This window comes from Cynocephalus volans, chromosome 1 (assembly GCF_027409185.1).
Source record: "Cynocephalus volans isolate mCynVol1 chromosome 1, mCynVol1.pri, whole genome shotgun sequence".
Lineage (NCBI taxonomy): Eukaryota > Metazoa > Chordata > Mammalia > Dermoptera > Cynocephalidae > Cynocephalus > Cynocephalus volans.
In genome coordinates this window covers 221,441,105-221,464,039 of record NC_084460.1, presented here as the reverse complement: position 1 = coordinate 221,464,039, position 22,935 = coordinate 221,441,105, and the positions used below count along the sequence as shown (strand labels likewise).

Here is a 22,935-nt window from a genome sequence, read left to right as displayed (position 1 = left end):
AATAATAGCTTAATAATAGCACTGCTTTTATTTGATTTTTGAAAATTGCAAAATAGTCATGACTGCAAGGTCAGGAACCCACCCAGCCAGCAAGGAGAGGGAATCTTGAGAACTTCAGCCCTGCAGATTTCCCTGGTGCTCAGGGAGGTGGCTGCCATGGTGCCCTGCAGTTTCAGCCTGACTAGCACAGAGAGGAGATGCTGCCCAGGACGTGCTGGGAATGGGTCTCAAAGGGGGACTTCACTTGAGCTGGTGGTGATGGCAACTGCAACATGTGGACCCGGATCTCATAACTCCCACACAGCCCCAGGGCCCTCTGTGGCTTTAGCCACATGCAGTGGAAGAGGTGTTTGATCGCTTGTGTGTTCGGTTTGCCTGTTTACACAAGGCAGCTAAAGGTCATGGGGAGACCTCAAGACCTCTGACTTCTCTTCACCTGGTTTCCCGTTTCTTCCCCAGGAGGCATAGCATAGCCCATGCTGTGTGAAATACTCATGAGGCAGTGTCAAGCGGAAGGTCACCACCTGTAGGCCATTCCCACAGCTTTTGTTGACTAGGTCTTTTTGGTCTGACCTGCATCCATAAGCAGTGACATCATTTAGCATCTGTTAATCCAAAATTCACCAAACCATATTTATTCTGAATCTTTTGGATCATTGGATCATTTAATACCTATTTAATGAGTGCCTGCTCAGTAAAAAAAAAAAAAAAAAAAAATCAAATTCCTCCTTGCTGTTCAAGGGAAAAAACCCAGCATGTAAAAAGGGGATTGGGGGCCAGGGGATGGAAGAGTTCTGCAGTGAGCTTCCACTGGGTAATAACCCCAAAGAAGTCCTTACAACCACCAGGGCCTCAAAGACCATGAACAGAAAACCTCTGGGTAAAAGTATTTTTAAATGTAAAAAAAAAAAAAAGTGTTAATCTCAGGTCAGTATCAAAAGCTGATTTTAAGTAATATGCCCTCAATTTAAACCATAGTCTGGTTACTCTTTTGGCAAGCTACTGAAATTCACACTGCTTGGCCAGACTGTCCTTCAGAGAAAGGAAGGACCCAGAGTAATCAAGTGTTGAATCTAAAACACTTGTGTCTGCAAGTGTGTACATCTGGATGGGTCAGAGTTCACTAGATTTTTTGGCATCATATTATTCAAACCATACCAGGTAGTAGCGACTCTGTCCCTTGAACTTGAGGCATCTCTACTATAATGTGGTGAGTTTAGAAGTGGCAGGAAGCATTTTTCTTTCTGATGACAGATTTGAGGACTAGCTGCCCCGAGAACTTGGATTTTCTGCATCTTTTCTTGGGCAATATGGGAAACAGATGGTGAGCACAGTCAGTCTCGTTCCCATCTGATCCTCTGGGCAACTGTCTGCAGTTGACTAGATGATTCCAACGTTCAAGTCACGATGGTTCTCTGTTAGAAATAACTCAATTTGCATCTAAGGATAAATAAGAAAATACAACTTTTTCTAGTGACCATAAGTTGGGTATCTTTGAAGTTACGCATTTTGAAGAATTTTAAATGTCCAATACTTCTGAAAACACATAAACTCTGAATAGGTTTTTGTTTTACCCTTCCTTATCCTTTTGTTATTTATGTCACCTTTCTATAACTGGCATGTTTAATGATTACATGATAATTTTCAGTCAAAAGTTTTCATATACAGTAATTATTACATTAGCCTGATTGTAAAGGTCATAACATATCAAATAGATGGTGTTGAAACCAATATCAGAAATTTGTACACATACCCTCACTCACATGGATATATGTGTGTATGTGTGCGTGCATGTGTTTGTAGTGTATAGAGAGCGAGAAACAGTGAATTACAACTTTTATCACATAAGTGTGCACGTAACATTGCAGTGATACTCATTTTTAATTCCAAGCAGTTGTTCCCCAGGCAAATCAGTAAGGCAAGTCAATTGTCTATAACCTACCTTTAAAAAGACCCAAAAGGCCAAGTGTGTAGCCCAAGGCTACTCAGAGGTAAGGGGGAGAGGCCGGGGCTGTGTGGCTAGCTCAGTGTCCAGGTCCCATGATGTCCTCTAGGTCCCTTTGCTGCTGGCCTTGTTTCTCACACTGGCACCTCTGCATCCCTATTAGTTTGGAAAGTAGTTCAATATTCAAGGGCTAAAGGCTGGAGGTGGACAAGCAGCCAAGGTGAGTCCCAGAGGCTGAGATCCATTCATTTGTGCAAACGTGCATTTATTGAGCAGCTACTGCACGCTGAGTTACATAATACGATGCAGAGGACCCTGTTCTAACAGATGCCTGGACCATCTAACACAGGCTGTGAAAATAAAGGGAAAATGTAGCCCTGTTTATTAGTTCCTAGGGCTGCTGTAACAAAGTACCACAAACTGGGTGGCTTTCAACAACAGAAATTTGTTGTCTCGCAGTTCTGAAGGCCAGAAGTCTGAAATCAAGGAGTTGGCAGAGCCAGGCTCCCTCTGAAACCCGTAGGGGAGAATGTTCTCTTGTCTCTTCCAGTTTCTGGTGTTTGCTGGCAACCCTTGGCATTCCTGGGTTTGTAGATGTGTCACTCTGAGCTCTGCCTCTGTTGTCACATGGCTGTCTTCCCCTGTGTGTCTCTGTCTCTTCATGTGACATTCTCCTCTGTGTCTCTCCTCTTTTTACAAGGACACCAGTCATGTTGGACTAAGGGCCCGCCCTACTCCAGTGTGACCTCATCTTAACGAATTACATCTTCAAGGACCCTATTTCCAAATGAGGTCACATTCTGAGATCCTGGGGGTTAAGACTTCAACATATCTTTTTGGCTGACACAAGTCAACCCAAAACACCCTGAGGTCCAATTTGTAAAACTAACAAAGTTTCAGGAGACTCAGTTCCTGACCTGCTCCCTTTCTTCTTTGAAGTTTCCTGATCTACTAAAAAACAAATTATTAAAAAATACTGTAGTGGCATTATAAACGTTGTGGGACACTTTAAATCAACAAATTAATTTATAACACAAAAATAGAGTGCAATACAATTATGTTATTCACAAGGTAATTACAGAATTTACTTTAAAAATATTGATTTAGAATGTAATCTTGGAAGTGGGATCCATGTTTTACATTACCAGATGAACGGTGATTTGTTTTAATCCCATCTGTTTATCTGGGTCAGAGATTGTGTACCTCATTAGTTATAACTTCACTCACCTACACTTGAAGCCCTTTGTGACAATGCAGCTGGGCCGAGGGACCCGGGCTCCCCAAGGATGGCCCTGGCCCCAATTGGAAAGAAGCCATTTTTTATTGAAATGTGCCCAGTTCCTTCCCTTCGACCAGCTGAGCCAACACACGCTGCCTTTACTCTGGCTGAGCTCCTGCTCTCTCCTCTGCATCCTGCCTGCTCTTTGCCTGAGGGTGGACATGCCACTGTTCAGCCCGCAGGTGGCTGCTATTTGCAGTGGTGAGCTCCGCAGACAACACTGTGCTTACCCCAGGCCTTAAGCCTGTTTGCTCTTGTCCAGTGACCCAAAGAGGGCTCAGGGCTCAGAACAATTTTCTCAGTGCTGCGAGTGTTCTCTCGAGGCACTGAGATGGCTCCTATGATACATACTCCACAGTTTGGTGGAGAGGGATTGCTTTGCCTGACCCCATTGCTACTGCCTCAGAGAAATGATGATAATGACCAACATTGATTGGGCACTTACTGTATATAAGGCACTGTTCTAAGATTTTTATATGAGTTCTCTCATTTAATCTGCACAAAACTTTATGAGGCAAGTAGAATCATCATCCTCACTTTACAGAACTCAAGGAAGCAGGCGGTTTATTTGCCCACAGTCACATTGCTAGTGTCTGTGCACAGTCAGGCACTCTGACCTCAAGGACAAGAGCCTTCACCACTCTGGCCCTGTCTTAGTCTGTTTGAGCTGCTATGACAAAATACCATGGACTGGGTGGCTTATAAACAACAGAAACATTTCTCATGGTTCTGGAGGCTAGGATGTCCAAGATCAAGGCATAGGCAGATTTGATGTCAGCTGAGGGCCTTCTTCCTGGCTCACAGAAAGCCATATTTTCAATTAACCTCACATGGTGGAAGGGGCAAGGGACCTCTCTCAGGCCTCTTTTATAAGGGCATTAACCCCATTCCTAAATAACCTCCCAGAGGCCACGGGGGACATAAACGTTCAGATCATAGCAGGCCCCTATGGAGAACCATTTCTGGAGGACAATGACTGGGCAGATGGATGAGCAGACAACAGAGCAGTAGATTGATCCCTGTGCAGTGAGCTTAACTGGCCTGCTCAAGGATATGTCAGGCCCTTTGGATAGTGTCACATACACATAGTCACAGACATGCTTGGGAGGCAGTAGCACACAGGGGCTGAGTTTGGACTCCTGAGTGACACTATCTGAGTCTGAACCCCAGCTCCATCCCTTCCAAGTTGTAAGCCTTGGGCAAGTTTTTTCCACCTCTGTGTGCTTCAGTTTTTTTCTTATGGAAAAAATGAGAATGATCATATCTTACTTTTGGGATGTTAAGAGGATTAAATAAAATGCATGTTAAGCTCTTAGATTAGTGCCTCACCAAAAAAAAAAAAAAAAAAAAAATAGTGCTCTTTAAATGTTGGCTAGTATAATTATTACAATTATTTAACAACAGTACTTTACTTTTGTCTTATCTGCCAAAGCATTCAAAGCTTGTTGTAAAAGTTTTGTGATTTGAGCCTTAACCAGTCTGACAGCAAATAATTATCTCTAATTTACATAGGAAAAATTCATCTCAAGGAATTTAGGCACATAAGAAATCTCAGAGCCAGGAATGGTCAGTGCAGAAGGAGCTGGAATCCAGCTGGCCTTAGGCTCGAAGGGTAAGACGTACCCCGAGGAATACTGTTAAAAAAAGAGGATAATTTACCTTCGGCCCCTCTCTTCTTCCCTGCAGCAGCCTGAATGGCTTTTGGCTATGATCCCCTCCAAGATTTGACCCAAGGGTTGTTCTTCACATGCCTATTTCCTGTTTAAGGAGGGGCACTGGAGGGGCCTTAAGACCCTAAGGCATGAACTTGTGATAGAGATATTTCAGGCACTCCTTGAAGCACTAGAGGGACTTAACACATTTGCATTTTAGAGAGATAACTCCAGCAGCTGATGGGGAATAGATTGGAGGCCTGGATTCAGGGAGACCAGTTGGGAGGCTGTGCTGATAATTCAAGTGAGAACTCTTGACTGGTCTGAATTAAAACAGTGGCAGTGGAGGAGAAGAAAAGAGGCTGCTGTGAGAGATTTACGAAGTAGCCAAACAGCGCTGAGAGTTTATATTGACTGAATAATTGGAAGATGATGGGGAGCTGGGGTTGGGGATTTTTACAGACAGATTGGGGGTGATGGGAAATACTTCTTAGAGCAGTGGTTCTCAAACTTCGGCCTGCATCAGAATCACTTGTTAATATAGTGATTGCTGGGCCCCTAACCAAGAGTACTGATTCAACAGGGTGGGGCGGGGCCTGAGAATTTGCATTTCTAACAAGTTCCCAGGTGATCCTGGGACCACACTTTGAGAACCACTATCATAGAGAATAGTGTAGTTATATTTTGATGTAGCTTCAAGGAAGGATTTAGACATGGATTGGCTGAGAAGATGGAGGAAGGCATTTTAGGTGGGCCGAACGGCACAGATAAGGCATCCATAAGAGATGTGACCTTCCCATTTAAGTGGCCTCTTGAGGGCTGGAGAGTGGTGGAGATGAGGCTCTTCCAGTCATGTCCTTTCGGGTTATTATCTGTTTCTGAGAACTTCCCTTGCTCCTGTAGTCTTAGTGTGGGCTCTTCCAGATGCAGACACTGAGAGGATTCAAGTGAAAATACTTTATTTAAGAGGTGCAGGCCACTCCAGGAAAGAAAGGCTAAACAGGAAAGAGAAGGTTGATTATTAAGCCACAGGGAAACTGGGATCAGTGCAAAGCACACACCTTGTAATTATCCTAACCGAGGTTGGGGTATTTATACATTAACTCTTGAGAGTCATTATTGAGTACCATATCTGGTGATAGAAGTGTGTTAATTTTTTGACACTTCTGGTCTGCAGCTTGACCAGCAATATAGCTTCCCTTACTCCTGGGGAAAGAGCCGCAGGCACAGAGACGCAGATGGTGGCTTTAGAAATGGTGGGAATATAGTCAAAGGTCCAAAGGAGAGACTGTATGTAAGTAAAGCACCATCCAGGGTAACCTCTGGCTAAAAGCCAGTAGTGGTCCCTGGAAAGGCTCCTGGTTTGGCCCTTTAGGTGGCCATCAGCAAAGCAACAACAGGCCTTGTTCGTTCCCATTTTGTGCACCTAGAGAAAGAGAAAGCCAATAAGGTGAGTTTAGGTGGGGTAGGGAGGATTCCTTCTAGTATTCTAAGGATGCCTGGCATTTAGCCTCTGGAAATAGTGCATTTCAGAGTTAATCTTCCTTACATGGGGGACTATTTTTTGCCTAATCCAAGAAGCAGAAGTAAGTTCCAAATTGCTAATGGGGTCCTGGATTTTGATTGGGATTTTCACTTGAGAGCACATTCCTAGTTTATTCTCTCATAGTTCCTCACTATTACTCCTCACTGTAAATACCATGACTTGGGTTTTTCTTTAAATACTCTTCGTCAGTTTGGGCTGCTATACCAAGACACTGTAGACCAGGTGGCTTAAACAACAGAAATGTATTTCTCACAGTTCTAGAGGCTGCGAAGTCCAAGATGAAGTTGCTGACAGATTTGGTGTCTGGTGAGGACCAACTTCCTGGTTTCCTTCTCCTATCCTCACATGGCAGAGAAAACAAGCTTTAGTCTTTTTCTTCTTATAAAAAGACTAACCCATCATGGAGGCTCCACCCTCATAAACTCATCTAAACCTGATTACCTTTCAAAGGCCCCACCTCCTTATATCATCCCATTGGGGGCTAGAGTTTCAATATATAAATTTGTGGGTGGGGGTGGGGGGTGGAAGGGGACATGTGCAGTCCATAACAAATTGTCTTCCCTGAAAGTCATATTTTCCTGGGCATCTAAATTAGATTTGCATTTTACTTTTGGTTTCCCCTATTCTCTGCAGCCCCGGATTCATTTTTAGGTCAGTTGGAATGATATTCCTTTTGCCACTAGTTAGAGTTAAGCAAAATGACAGAGGAACCAAATGTTTCTGCTACTTGTTAAGCTCCTGGGATGATTGAATGAGGCACACCTGCAACTAATCGAGAGCTGTACTAATCACATTAAAAGGTCTTTTACTGCTTTTCATAAAAAGCAAAAGGAAACAGAAATAGGAACTTTTTAGGTAAAAAGTCATTATTAGCCCCAGTGGCTCCTGGTATAGCTCTAAGGTTCCCTGAAATTCCTCTTGGATATGTCCTGTCTGGAGAAATTGACCCATGAGTACTGGTCAGCTTTAAACATGTTTTTAAAAATAAAAATTAGGACCATTATTCATATTTGTTAAATACAGTAAAATCTATGGCATGGCTTTGTGACGTAATATAATATAATGTAATGGTTTTAAAATAGTGTAAAAAGTTTTTTTTCTTGGTGGTCAAATTGGTCTTGTTTGGAAGTTACTAAGTGTCAATCTTCAGCCGTAAATTCATCCTGAGACCCAAGATATGGAACATCTATTTATGGAGGATTAGCTGTGGTGTCTGTCACTCAGCAGCCCAAGGGGCACTGGAGAGGTCAAGTTCTAAAGTGAACCTCACCCATGGGAAGATATTTCATGAAATGGCAGAGCTGAAACGGTTATACAGTGCACTCATTTTACAGATGAGGAAAATGAGTCCCAAAGCAGAGGAATGATTTCCAGGAGGAACACATTTAGTTGTAAATTAATTGGCATGTAGGTCACACATGGGGAGGTAGGTAATCTGAGCCTCTCTTCCCAGCCCTGGGTGCCAGTTCTGTTCAGCACCAGCACCAAGGATTTGGGTTTAGACCAGGGCAGCTCTGCAGTTACCACTCTGGACAAGTGTTAAGGTAGGGAGTCACAAAGCATATGCCACAGGACAGAATGAACTGTTGTTACTTAAAGATACTGTTCTGTAGTCATGTACTTTTCAGACATGCAATGTGAAACAAAGCCAGTAGGGTTCTCATACTTTGAGGCTCTGCTTTTGGAGCCATTACAATTGAATGTACCTGGAAATCTCACAGAAGAGTTAAAACGTGCAGCCTTTCCCACACTTGCTAGCAATGGAACCCTTTTCTCATGGACCAACTTGTGGGGCTAATGATTCTCAACAACTCATACTGGGAAAGGCCAGTCCCAATTCCCTTGTCTACTTATGAGGAAAGGAAGCAAAAGAGAAGTGTTATGCAACCAGGCTTCCATTTTGGAAAAAGCTATTCACAAGTCCCAGATCATGCCCGCTCTGGGCAGCTGTCTATCGAAATGATATTTCCAGGGATGGACCAAGTGAGGCTTCGGTTTGGGTCTGAGATGACCTGTACCATCTTTGCCCTCCTTTAAGTATATCTTAGGTCACTGGGGATGATAGAACTGACCCAGTTTCTCAGTGACCTCCAAACTACTTATATTCGATGGGTCAGCCAGACTGCATAGTTCATGATGAACTGGATTTCAGGAATAGACCAGCACTCCAGAGATTTTTCCAAGACTAAAATAGATCTGGGAATCAATGGGACAATTGGTGCTCACTGTTTACCTGCCCATATTTGTTGTTGGCAAACTCTCAACTTCAGATGCCATATGATTGATCATGAAAAGTTATTGTTGACAAACTTTCTTCTCTTCACTTTCTTTCTTGGAAAACAACCTGTTCTGGTCCCAGATACTTTCAGTAACAGTAACGGAAAGATGAGGTAGATATTAGTTCGAACTCTGACAAGTGAGTTAGGCATTTCTGGACTGCTCTCATTACCTCACAAAGAGCAATAAGAAATATTTAACCAATTTTTTTAAAAAAGAAAAAAAATTTAATAAATTATTGTTCAAGGATGGCTTAGGTTGACTAGTCTAACATATAAATGATCTCATAAAATGCCACCTCTTCCACACAGCCTTTTCCTACTAACTAGAAGTAATGTGACAGCTTCCTCCTCCAAGACCAGCTCAGATGAAAACTAATGAACATGAAAATATATATTCAATTTAAAAAATTATCATCTGAGGGCTGGCCTGTGGCTCACTTGGGAGAGTGTGGTGCTGATAACACCAAGGCCACGGGTTCGGATCCTATAGAGGGATGGCCGGTTAGCTCACTGGCTGAGCGTGATGCTGACAACAGCAAGCCAAGGGTTAAGATCCCCTTACTGGTCATCTTTAAAAAAAAAAAAAATTATCATCTGACCTAGAGGCACCTCTTATGTTGCAAATTCTGCCTCTATGTTCATATTTGTATATACATGTATACCTAGACATATATAATATGTAATTTTCAAACACTAGGACTTATTTTGAACAACAGCATAAGGACTTATATTTTCTTTTCTTTTCTTTTCTTTTTTTTTTTTTTGTCTTTTTCGTGACCGGCACTCAGCCAGTGAGTGCACCGGCCATTCCTATATAGGATCCAAACCTGCGGCGGGAGTGTCGCCGTGCTCCCAGCGCCGCACTCTCCCGAGTGCGCCACGGGCTCGGCCCAAAACTTATATTTTTCAAACTCATATTTGGGAAGTAATTTTCCTGGAAATAAAATATACACACATATGCACACACATATAATTTGTGTGCGAGGGGCAAGGGTTGGAGGTACTGCCTATGCAGTTAGTTCACAAGCCACACCAGAGAATGGGCTTTGCTATTTTGTCTTTATGTCTCATATTGGAAACTCCTTAGAAGTCAGAATTTAAGACTGATATTTTAAAAATATCCATCTTTTGCAAAGTCTTGTTGGAGATAGGCAGTAAGCTGTCATAAATTCTGATAATTTACTCTGTGGTAACTGAATGACTATGGATAATGGGAGCAATTTTGGGCTTGGCTGTGGAGAGGGGGAAGAGTAGAAGTAAAACAGAGAGCACTTGACTGCTTTGATTTCAATGCAAAGATCAAGACGTACTACTTCAAAGTCAGAACTCTCCAAACAATAAACTTGATAAAAGAGCTCACTTGAAAGGTAAACCTATGTTCAAGTCTCATAAGAAATCAGGGACAGAGAAAAGGAACCTAGACATGGGTCAGAAGGTAATTTATTATTTTTAAACCTCTCCTTTCTCTTCCACTTATATGTATTTTTCGTGGGGCCTGATTGTAGGGAACATCAGTAGGAGGAGGTAGGAGCATTCAGATGGATGAGTAGGCAACATTGGTGAAACTCACTGTGTTCAGCATGGATTTTGAAAAGCAGATAACACTTTGGGTTTGATAACTTGAGAAAGCTCTTTTTAATGTTAATATAAATTTGCATTTATACCTATGTTCCTGTTATGTTATTGAATCTGCATATTTCACAATTGAATGTTTAATTACATACTGTATAATATGTTTTTGATGTATTTAGACTTTGCTAATACTTTATTGACATTGTGTAGAAGAGAATAGCAATATGACAATGTCAGAACATAACATTTTCCACTGCTCAGCTGGGCATTCAGGGTCCTTCATGGTCTTTCATTGCTTCTGGTATACCTTGTACTTAATCTAAAACAGCCTAATCTTCATTCCACAGTGTGCCACACACCTCCCCACCTCTATGCTATTGCTCATACTGTCCACTGGTGTTGGAATGCTCCTCCCCCTGTCATTTCTAGTTCTCAACATCCTACCCAAAATTCGCTTAAAATGCTAGCTCTGTGCTTTTGATTCAAGATGGCTGACATTCATAAAAATGTTTGACATTTATTAAATGTTTGACCTTTCTCAAAATCCATATGAACTTTACAAAAAAGTTAATAACAGTAAATGAAAAATCAAAAATCTTGATAAATAGTATCTACTAGAAAATCTACACAAAATCTCATTCACAATGAAATAAACACTTTAAAATTCCTAGGAATACACTTACACTATTTAACCTGTAGTATCTATATAAAGAAAACTATAAAACTTTGCTGATGGGAAGATTACATTGTAAAAGTATCAATTCTTGCAAATCAAATTTATAAATTCAATGCAGTTATTTTTAAAATCCAAAGATAATTTTTTGGAACTTGATAAGCTAAGTACTTCTGAAAGAACAAAATATAAAAATAGGCACACGAATTTTAGAAGAAAGAGGGCTGCTTTCACTACAGATATCAAAGCATACTGAAAACTTACAGTCACTAAAACAGTGTGATAATGACTTAAGAACAGTAAAGCAGATTAACTGAGGAAAGAGACTATATTATTTAGAGAAATTGATAAGATGGTTCTAAAATTTATATGCAATATCCAAGACAGGAATAGCCAAAACTTTCTTGAAGATAAAGAATAAGAGGGGAGCACTTGCTCTTCTAGAAATCAAGACATACCATAAAGCTACGGAATTAAAACAGTGCAGCATTGGTGCAGGGATAGACAAACAAACCAGTGGATAGGATAGGGAGCCCAGAAAGAACTCATGCATATGCAAACAAGACTGATAGTGGAGGAGGATTTTCATCCAGTAGAGAAACAAGGGAATTCTTAATAAAAGGTGCTGGGACAATTTGCTATCCATATGCAAAAAATAAAATAAAATAAAAAATAAAAAAATAAATCTCTTCTTTATACCATATAAGAAATAATTTCCAGGGAGATTAAGGACTTAAATGTAAAAGGGAAATTCTAAAGCTTTTAGAAGAGTATATAGGAAACATAGTTTCATTACCTAGGGGCACAAAGGATTTTTTTTTATTGAAAGCACTAGTCACAAGGGAGAAGACTGATGAAATTGACTATGTGAAAATTAAGAACTCCTATTCTTCAAATGTCAGTATGAAAATAATGAAAAGAAAAGCCAATGAGAGGGAAAAGATATTTGCAACACAGATGATCATCAAAGGATTAGTATCCAGAATAAGGAAGGCCTATATGATCAAAAAGTCAACAGCTCAGAAAATGGACAAGAGACATGAACAGACACTTCTCAAACACCACCACCAACAACAATATACCCAAATGGCTAATAAAGATGGGAGAAGGAGTTTGAACTCACTAGTAGTCATGGAAATGCAAATTAAAACCACAAGATTATACTATCACACACCCATCAGACAGACAAACTTTGGAAAGTCTAATCTTAAGTGGTGGCCAGGTAAGAAGCATGCATAACTGATTAGAATGTAAATCAATAGGAACACTGAAAAATAGGTGACATTATTTAGTAAAATTGAAGATAAGCGTACTCTATAACCTGTAATTTCTACTTTTACTTGCATACCCTGGGGATTTGTCTATGAATACCTGAAGGGGATCAGAGCATGCCACCCCCAAATATATGACTTTGGCATATTGACTATTTTGAAGTGAAGGTAGTTGAGAAGAAGCAGATGCAGAAAGAGCTCTCCAACCAACCCTTTTCTGCCTAAAGGCAGAGCACAAATTTATCATAAAAAAGATGTCCTCCCTGTACCAGGAAGAGAACATTTTTATCACCAGAGATGAAAGAGTCAATGCTAAGACAAATCTGTATAAACAAACATACTAAAATAATTTTTATCTTCCATTAGTTTCCCCCATATGTTTCCTAGTGAATTCCTCACAATTTACCACCCCTAGCCCAAACCCCTCCTTCCTTTGTCTTGTCATATTTTCACATTTATTGTTCTTTGTTAAGATGATACCTAAGCTGTCAGGCCTATCTGCTACTTTGGTTTTCATTTCTTACATATGAAGTCCTTCATGCACATGTAAGAATATTGACATTAAATATAATTTCTATATTTTTCTCCTGTTAATCCATTTGTTTTCAGTTTAATTCTCAAGCCAAGCCACAGAACCTAAGGTAAGGGAGAAGATTTTCCTCTCCTCCACACCAGAATATTTGTCCAAGAATGTTCAGTGCATCTTCGTTCTTGACAACAGTTGGAAATACTCAATTTTCTTTCAATAGCAGAATGGGTGAATAGAAGTATAGTCATACAGTAGAATATTGTAAAAATCAACAAACATGATAAAAGTAAAAAATTAAATTACAAAAACTGTGTGTAGCATGATTCCATTATATGAAACTTAAAAACAGAAAAACTAAACCACATTGTTTAGGAATGCATACATATGTGGTAAAAATTAAAGCAAGGAAATTATTACTATGAAGGTTGGGATAGAGATGGCCTTTCCATGTTTGGTTGTTGGTTACATGGGTGCTCACTTTACCACCACTGGCTAAACTGTACATCTAAATTTTATATACTTTGCTGTGTGTTACATTTCACAATAAAAGCGAAATTAAATAAAGTCAAAGATAAAAACAAACAAAAAAAATCCCCGAAAGTAAAAGGAAAACAAAACAAACAAGAAACACAGCAGAGAATCCAGAAACAGACGTGCTCATACATATTAATTCATGTTAATGTGATAAAAGTGGCATTTCAAATTAAATTCTCTTAATAAATGGTGTTGAAAGCAAAAGAAGGAGATTGACAGACTTGACTCCTAATAAATTTTAAACATCTCTATGGTCACAGACACCACAAAAAACTTAGGTAACATATTCACAGCACACACAAGAGACAAATGGTTATATCCCTAGTATACAAGTATTAAGATTGCCTAGAAATCATTGTAAGGGTGGAGATACGGTCAGGCAGCGCACAAAATAAAAAACACAAATGGTCAATAAATGTAAGAGAAAATAACCAACTTTATTAGTAATCGCTGAGTAAAAATAGAAAAAATATGTAGGAAAATTAAAATGATTACAATATAATTATTTGTATAATTATATATTAAAATTACTAAATTATAAAATAATTTAAAAATGTAAAAATTAAGGAAATCAGTAAAAGCTAAGCTCCTTCTAGCTTTACCATGCTTAGTGTATGACTTATGTCCTCATAGTCTCAAGAGGGCTCCTCTGCCCCACACATTACATCTGTATTCCAGGAATAGAGAAGGGAAGAATGGCAAAAGCACAATAGTCCAGGCCAGCTGAGTCTGACCCTGCTCATCAGTAAAATAATAGCTATCCCAGAAGCCTTATTCCCTAGAATTACACTTAAATCTTATTGGCAAAACCATGTCATAGGTTACTCCTAACTCTTAGAGAATCTGAAGAGTATAGTTTTTAAATGGGCATATTTCTGTGCCACACTAAATTGTGGTTCTGTTAATAGGAAGGGGGACATATATATTGCTTACACAACTAGTAATGCCTGCTGCATGAGGGAAGCACCTAGAACATTGCCTTTTACCTTGCATATACTCGATAAATATTAGTTAAATGAATGGGACTTTTCATATAATAATCTACATAACTTTTTTTGCTTGCAATTTTTATAATGAGCATGTATTGCCTTTATATTTAAATTGAATGCATATTTATATTTGGAATCCTGAAGCATTTTGTAGTGCCAGAAAGTAAAGAAGTGCTTACACACACACACACACACACACACACACACACACACACACACACACACACACACACACACACACACACACACACACACACACACACACACACACACACACACACACACACACACACACACAGTGATGGGGGTATGTCAAAGGAGCCCAGGAGCCAACTGAAAGAGCTTCCACTGGTCAAAGCTGGAACTATTTGAGTAACAAAATAAATAAGTAATGGTTTATAACCTAAAGTATAAAATAAATATCCGTTAGTCCATACTGATATAAATAAATGATTAAATAAATTAACAAATTATGGAGAAGGGAAAAATTCCCCATGCTGAAGAATTCCAAATAATTTATGTAGTTACTCCACCCTCAAGGAGGGGGAGCACAACTCCCCACTCTAGGTTTGGGCTGTGCATAGTGACTTTCTTCCAGTGTCTGGTATGGAAAGGAGGGAAAAGAGTTACTTTACAGAAACCTGAGAAACACTACAGCCAGGTGGTCAAGGCCAAAAACAATCATACATCATGGTGATAGCATGTACACTTGATATGTTGTGAAGAAAATGTCACTTTACCTCTGTGGTCTTCCTCCCAATAACTCATAAGCCCAGTCTTTTCACAAGGAAAAACGTAAGACAGATTCCAATAATGTGGCATTCTACAAAATACTTGACTAGTACTCCTCAAAAATGACAAGGTCATCAAAAAATAAGCAAAGGCTGAGAAATGGCCACAGCTAAGGAGACATGACAACTTAATGTCAGGTTTTATCCTGGGCGAGATCTTAGGACAGAGGAAGGATGTTAAGCAAAATCTAAGCTCTAAACAATCTATGCACATTGGTTAATAACAATGTGTCAATACTAGCTCGTTAGTTATAACAAATGTATCCTACTAACCTAAGGTGCAATGACGGGGAAAACAGAGTGCAAAGTTTATGAGAACTTTCTGTACTGTCTTCTCCATTTTCTCTGTAAATCTAAAGCTGTCCTAAAAAGTAAAGTTTATTAAAATAAACCCCAAATTCTTGTAAATACTTTTAATCTCTTTCCCACTGAGGACTGAACAAAGAATATATTAGTTATCAATTGCTACATAACCAATTACCACAAACTTAGCAGTTTAAAACAACACACATTTATTGTCTCACAGTTTCTGAGTAACAGGAGTTTGGGTGTGCCTTAGCCCAGCCCCCTTTAGGGTCTCACAAAGCTACAATGAAGTTGTTGATGAGGCTGTGTTCTCATATGGAGGCTTGACTGGGGACGAATCTCCTTCCCAGCTTATTCTAGTTGTCAGCAGGACCATTTCCTTGCGGCTGTAGGACTGAGGGCTCAGCTTCTTGCTGGCTTCTTCCAGAGGCTGCCCTCAGCTCCTAGAGACCTACAGCAGTTCCTTGCCATCTGGGCTTTCTGCCATGGCCATTTACTTCATCAAGCCAGCAAGGAGAGTCTTAGAACAAGTCTGCCAGCCAGACAGAGTCTTGTATCATGAAATGTAATCACAGGTAGGTCAAATCAACAAGTTTGTCGTATTCTACTGGTTAGAAGCACCTCACAGGTCCCACCCACACTCAAGGGGAGGGGATTGCACAAAAGTGTGATCACCAAGAGGCAGGGCTCATCATGAGACCACCTTACAGTCTTTCTGCCACAAATGGTTTATTTATCTAATTCACACCTGTAATCACATAATGCACCAGAAGGAGAAGGGAACAATGTATTGCTGGCCACATCCAGCTCCCTGGCTCACAAGTACCAGGTCCCACACTCCAGCATCCACTGAGAGCTCGAAAATAACCAGGGTGTCTTTGGGTGAGGATCTGGCCCCAGTACCAGAGACCTAGGTCTGTGTATATGTCCTACTTTGGTGGAAAAAAAAGTTGGAAAAAAAAAACAAAAAACTGAGGCTAATCATAATAGCCCCAAACTGGAATCTACCTCAACAGACACTATGCAGCTATGAGAACGATTGGACTAAAACTATACGGAGTAATGAGGATGAATCTCACAAGCATTGCTGAGTGAAAGAAGAGCAGGAAAAGTACATAAAATATAGTTAAACTTACATCAATTTCAATAACAGACAACATTAGCCTATGGTATTAAAAGTCAGGTCATCTTTACTCTTAGTGGAAATAGAGACTGGGAAGGAACACAGGTAGGCCTTCTAGGAAGCTGTCAATGTTCAGTTTACTGATCTGGGTGCTGGTTACATAGGTATGATACTTGTGAAAATTCAATGAAACATAGACTTAGAATTGGCTCACTCTGTTCTACGTGTAACTTTTCAATGCAAAATTTTAAAAGATCCACTTCACTAAGTAAAGACGACAAGTTTGACATATGTATTTACTTTACCTTTTTCCTTAAAACCCCTCTAAAACGTCAACAATTGGACTTTTTGGCAAAAATCAAAAGACCAAAAGAACAGGAAGAAAGACCACAGCCATAATATTTTGGAAGGTGAAACACAGAATGATGAGCATAACCTGATTTGGCAGAGCTGAGAAAATCGAGTCCTAATCTGATACTGAGAAGCAAACTGAGTTACTCCACAGATCACCAAAAGATGAAGCCGTGTAGCATCAGGTACATCTGGAAGTGGGAGAGTGGGGGGTGGACCCAAAACAGGAGGATTGGTTAAAAGGCTGTTTCAGATGTAGCTAGATTCCCAGGTCCCCTTTGCACTCTGCAGAGCCAGTGAATGTCTGCTCCTCCATATAGCAGAAGATGGCAGGTGTATTAGCTGGGTAAGGTGAGAGGGAAGGTCTGTGAACTGGGAGATTTCAGGCACAGTTGAGGCCACCATCTCTGCACAGAAAATGAGAGGGTAAATGGCATGTTTACATACTGGATGCTGGCACCCCTGCAACCTCCGCCAGCCCTTTTTCTCTACTATTGGCAACAAGTTCTCTTCAGACCGGGCCGGGAGTCTTTCTCTGGGAGAATCCAAGTAGCCCAAGAGAAAACACCTAGACATTCTGATACAAGGAATCCTCTGGGGAAGCAGCCCGGGCTGATTATACTATGATGAATCTCAGCTTCAAGAAGCCCCACTCAGACTCAGAGCACCTGGTCCAATGAGCTTTTCACTGAACATGACTCCACTGAGAACACAGTACCAGGGATCATCAGATGACTGAGTGGGTCTAATGTACTAGAAAACACAAACGGAGTGGGGGGAACATACTGGAAGCAGGGAACGTGTAATGAGAAGAACACTTTAAAAACACCCCATCATTAATATCCTCAAAGACATTAGAGAAGATGTTGGATATAAGAAAAGGATCCTTCAAAAAAGGAACATTCAGATAACACAAACAGTGCAGAAGTGTGATAGCAGAAAAGAACACTCAAAAGAAGGGTTGGAGGATAAAGTTGAGACACTCTTCTAGGAAGAACAAAAATCCAAAGAGATTTTAAAATGAGAGGAAACATGAGGAATATCAGAGAACTGATCCTGAAGAAAAATAAGAATTTCAGAAAGAACAGAAGAGAGGAGATCACGAAAATAATTCAAGACAACTTCCCAGGCTGATGCATATGAATTTCCAGATTGAAACGGACCACCGGGTGCCATGAGCAGCGGGTGAAAATAGAGCCACCCCGAGTTCCGGAGATGGAGAGAGCTGACAGGCGTGCAATGAGGTGGGACGGCCACTCACACGTGAAGCAGCTGGTGGCCTTCAGACTTCTCACTAGCAGCACGGAGGTTAGACAGTGATGGGACAGTGAAGTGACTTCAAAATCATCACGGAACGTGAATCTACATCCAGCCAAATGTCAATCAAGTGTGAAGATAAAGGCGTTCTCAGACATATCAGATGTTACAATTTTCCCTCTTACGTACCTTTTCTCAGGAAACTGCTGGAGGGTGTTTTCCATCAAAACAAGAAAGTTAATCCAGCAAGAGGCAGACACAGGATCCAGGAAACCCAAGGTCTTATTCAGAAGAGAGAAGAGGGGGATCCCCAGAATGCAGTGAAGGAGGATCAAGATGAGAGCAGAGCACCAGCGACAGAGGGAACTAGTCCAGATGGAACAAAAGCTCCCTGAGGGATTTAAGAAGATGAAAGAGGTGGAATTATAGAACGCTACCTGATGCTGCTGCAAATACGGAGAGCGGGTGTACACAGCAAGTCTGAGGTCGCGATGAGTGTCTAGAACTGCACTACTCAACACCACGGCCACCAGCCACATATGGATATTTAAGTTTAAATTAAATAAAAAATTTAAAAATTCAGTTCTGCAGTCACAGGAACCACATCTTGAATGTTTATAGCCACATGAGGCTAGTGGCTGCCTTGCTGGACGGTGCTGGTATAGAACATTTCCACCATTTCAGACAAGTTCTCTTGGACGCTGCATGTCTAGAAAAGTTAAGCCAAGTGAGAAAATAAAAGAGATAGAGAAAAATAACAACTCCCAGAAAAACAAACCCTTACGCAGGAAAAGAAAAATAATTATAATGTATAGGGTTCAGCTGTGAATAGCACTTTGCTAATCACAAACATGTAAACATTCCACTCTGAATTACATATATACAATTTTATTGGGAGGGTACTGGGTGGAAGGTGAGGCTTGTGTCTGGTGAGGGTGGGGGTTTTTATGAAAGAGCATGTAAGCCTCATTTTCCTGGGTGGGAACTTAATAGATGATGCCTACATGACTGAAAAATCAGGAAAGAGCAACCTGATTGCATTTTGTTAAATGTATAGAGGTACATAACAAAAGATTCAGCTGAAAGAGTCAAAGTGATGTCTCTGGGGAAGGGAAAAAGGAACAGTGGAAACGGGTACTGATTTAATACGAAGCCCTGTAAAACTACTTGCTTCTTAAACTATGTGCATATATAATTTGATCAAAATAATTACTGAAATTAAAGAAATTACAACAAAAACTCTGTTAGAATACCATCTCTTCTGGTCCCCAGTCCCAATACTCTATATTTTTTGATATTTAGGAAAGCATCATCTGAAGTTCTGCTATTGGCACCTAACTCTATCCTGCTTTGTTCTGTAGTCAGTTATAAGGACTTCTTAGTCAAATACTTATTTATTCATAAATTCCTAGACAAACTACTGTCTGATTTCAGAATCTTTATGATATTTTGGTATTTCAGTTTAATACAGAGTAAAGAGTGAAGACTTCAATATAATGTAAAAAATGGTAATAATAATAAAAAATAATAATAGCTAACATTTGTTAAGCACTTACTATGTATAAGAAATATGATAAGAACTTACCAATAATCCAGACCATAGGTAGACCAGGGAAATAGAGCTGCCTAATTACAGATTAGCATCTGCAGAGTTTAGTAAGGAGGTGACAGTGTTTTCTTTAGAGTGATTAGGGGGGAAATGTAAGCTGCTCATATGTGCACTTGCCCTCATGTAACTGTGATTGGAACACGACCAGCTCTCTGGTGACCCTCTCACTTCTGGTGCGCTTTGCAAATTATTAGGGCAAACTTCAGCAGGCCTATTTAGCTGGGCTTTGGGGCTTTCTCTTAGGATGGATTGATCTCAAGAGGTCTAATCCAAGGTGTTTTCATCTGGACTCATCCCTGGCCCCTCACTTTTTAGACCTTGTTCCTGGGATACACACTTTACTATAAGTGGATTTGGGGATTCCGCTCATCTGGAGTCCCTCTTTCTACTGCCAGTGTTTTCAAAAGTAACATATGAAGAGTGTCTTAGTCCATTGGGTCTGTTATAACAGAAATACCATAAACTGGGTGGCTTATAAAAAACAAAAATTTACTTTTCGCAGTTCTGAAGACTGGAAGTCCAAGATCAGAGTGCCAGTATAGTTGGGTTCTGGTGAGTACCCTCTTCTGGGTTGCAGATCACCACCTTCTCCTTGTAACCTCACATGGTGGAAAGAGGGCAAGGCAGCTCCCTGGGGCCTTTTTTATAAGGGCACTGATGCCATTCATGAGGGCTCCACTATTATGACCTAATCACCTTCCAAAGGCCCTACCTCCTAATACATCACATTGGGGAACAGGATTTCAACATATGAATTTTGGAAGAACACAAGCATTCAGACCACAACAGAAGAGTGACTATTTTCCCATCAGATTGTACAGATTTTACAAGGCTGATAACCCCTAAAGCTATCGAGATGTGTGCACACAGGAATTTATTCTCTGTTGGTGAAATGTAAATTAGTGCAACTATTTTGGATGGCAACCTAATAATATCTAGCAATTTTAAAAATGTGCATATGAATAGATCCTGTGCCTCAGTAACTCTACTTCTAGAAATTTACCTTACAAGTATATTTCATGCAAGTATGCAAAGATAATGCATACAGAAACTTACTGTGTGATTTGTTTTGTGTTGTTTTGTTCTATTTTGCAATAGCAAAAAACTTGAAACAACCTAAATGTCCATGAATAAAGTAATCGTTAAACAAATTACAGTAGTCTTCCCTCTTCCATGGTAGATATTTTCCAGTGGATGCCTGAAATCAAGGATAGTACCAAATCCTATGTGTACTGTTTTTTCTATAAATCATTAGGCACAATTAAAAAATTAGGCACAATACTAATAAAATAGAACAATTGCAATAATATGCCAGTATCGCTATTCTTGCTCTTTGGGACCACTATTAAATAGAATAAGGAACACAAACTCTGTGATACCATGACAATGGATCTGATGACTGAGAGGGCTGCTAACTGACCACTGAGCAGGTAGCACCTACAGTGTGTACATGTTGGACAAAGGAATGATTCACTCACTGGATGGAACAGAGCCGGATGTTTTGAGATTTCATCTTGCTACTCAAAACAGCCCACATTTAAAACCTATGAATTATTTCTGGAATTTTCTATCTAACATTTTCAGACTGAGGGTAACTGAAACCACAGAAAGAGAAACTTCAGATAAAGGGGGACTACTGTATACTATATACATTCAATAGAATTATTTGTAGAAATTAGAGTAGGATGTATCTATGTGAAGTTTCATAAAAGATACCCATTACATATTGTCAAATACACAAATTTACGTCAATATCTGAAACCTGATACTGACTACCTTTAAGAAGGTCTACCTTTAAGAAGGTCTACGTTTATTTTATCTTTACATAGTTTTGTGCTATATGTTTTTTTTAATGGGCCTCTATTATTGTTTAATAACTTTTAAAGCATGTAATGAATAGTCAGTCACAATTCTTCTAGTTTGCAACTACCAAATGAATGACCTCATATTACACACATATCCCTTGGTCATAAGACCTGTGAGAACATACAAGATGAACAAGTATAATTAGTTAAGATGATACAACGATGTTAAATTTTATTTACCACCATATGAGTCATGGAAAGGGGAGAGGTACATATGTTTAAAATATGAAAGTACTTCCTAACATTTGATTTTAAAAGAACTATTACAATACGTTTAGTCTCAAATCCATATCAAGATGTGAGTGGTCTACAGGGCTTTTGCCTCAATACAAATCAATTCTCTACCCTGCAAGAGCTTGTGATTTCTGTCACTGTGTGTAAGGACATAGAGACATACGGACAGAATCAGATTTTGAATTAAAAATAATAGTTCAGGAGCAAAGGAAGTGCAAGCATGAGGGATATCTGGCAAGTTTTTAGAAAATTGTTAGATAATTTTGACAAAGAAAATGTCTTATGCTCTGACTTGCCTAATAACTGTTTTCTCCCAGTTATTAACTGATTTCCATTTTATCTGTTCTTGCTGTTCAGAAATTGAGTCTTTCTGTGCCTGCATTCACACTTTACTTGCAGGAGCCAGGAGTCATCTGAGTTAATAGGAAGTCAGTAACCCAGTTACATATGAGAGAGGTGCTGTATCCCCTGCAGCTAGCCTTACCTAGGGAGGGAGAAGATAATGCATATGGTGTTGGCATGCACCCCCACCCCCATGCTCCCCTGCTGAACACTCCCCCCTCCCGGTTAGTAACAGAAATAGGATGGGGCCTAATCTCTCTAATTATACCCTATAGATATCTTATCTAGTATCACCATCAAACATTTTCACCTATAACTTCATTCATCACATTTTTAAAAGTTGCTTTTGCCAACTTGATGTTTTCTGCATGTTATTCCTCAGTTTCTCTACATGAACGCCAGTAACTTACCTGTAGCTCACCTGCTGAGCCTTATGAGGGTGGGTATGTTTACATCCATGTAGCCTGGACAAATGACGTGAAGAAAGCAGCTATGGAAATGTCAAAGCCTCTCAAAGTCATGCTTACGTTTTCCTAAATTTTTTTGGCATGAATATGGTATTGAATGAGGCTACAGTAAATGAGAAATTAAACCTAAATTTGAACCCCAAAGGCTGGAAGTTAGGTAAAATTCCATTACATTGGAATAGTTCTAAGCAAGCAATTTGTTACCCTTTATCCTTTAGTGGAATTGATGAACAGGTGGTTTTCAGAAGATCACTCAGTATATTTAGCTTCTGAAATTTGAGCAACCCAAGATCTGATTGGCTGTTCTTGCCACATGATAAT

At 39.9% G+C, this 22,935-nt stretch overlaps 1 long non-coding RNA gene across 1 annotated transcript; it reads right to left on the bottom strand.

Moving 5' to 3' along the window:
* Positions 1-5,854: 5,854 nt before the first annotated feature.
* On the bottom strand, positions 5,855-22,832 carry LOC134379039 (uncharacterized). Its single transcript, XR_010023705.1, has 3 exons — positions 22,558-22,832; positions 18,287-18,488; positions 5,855-6,302 (listed from the first exon to the last, which is right to left on the bottom strand). It is a non-coding gene; the product is annotated as an uncharacterized LOC134379039 (long non-coding RNA).
* Between the last annotated feature and the right edge of the window lie 103 nt (positions 22,833-22,935).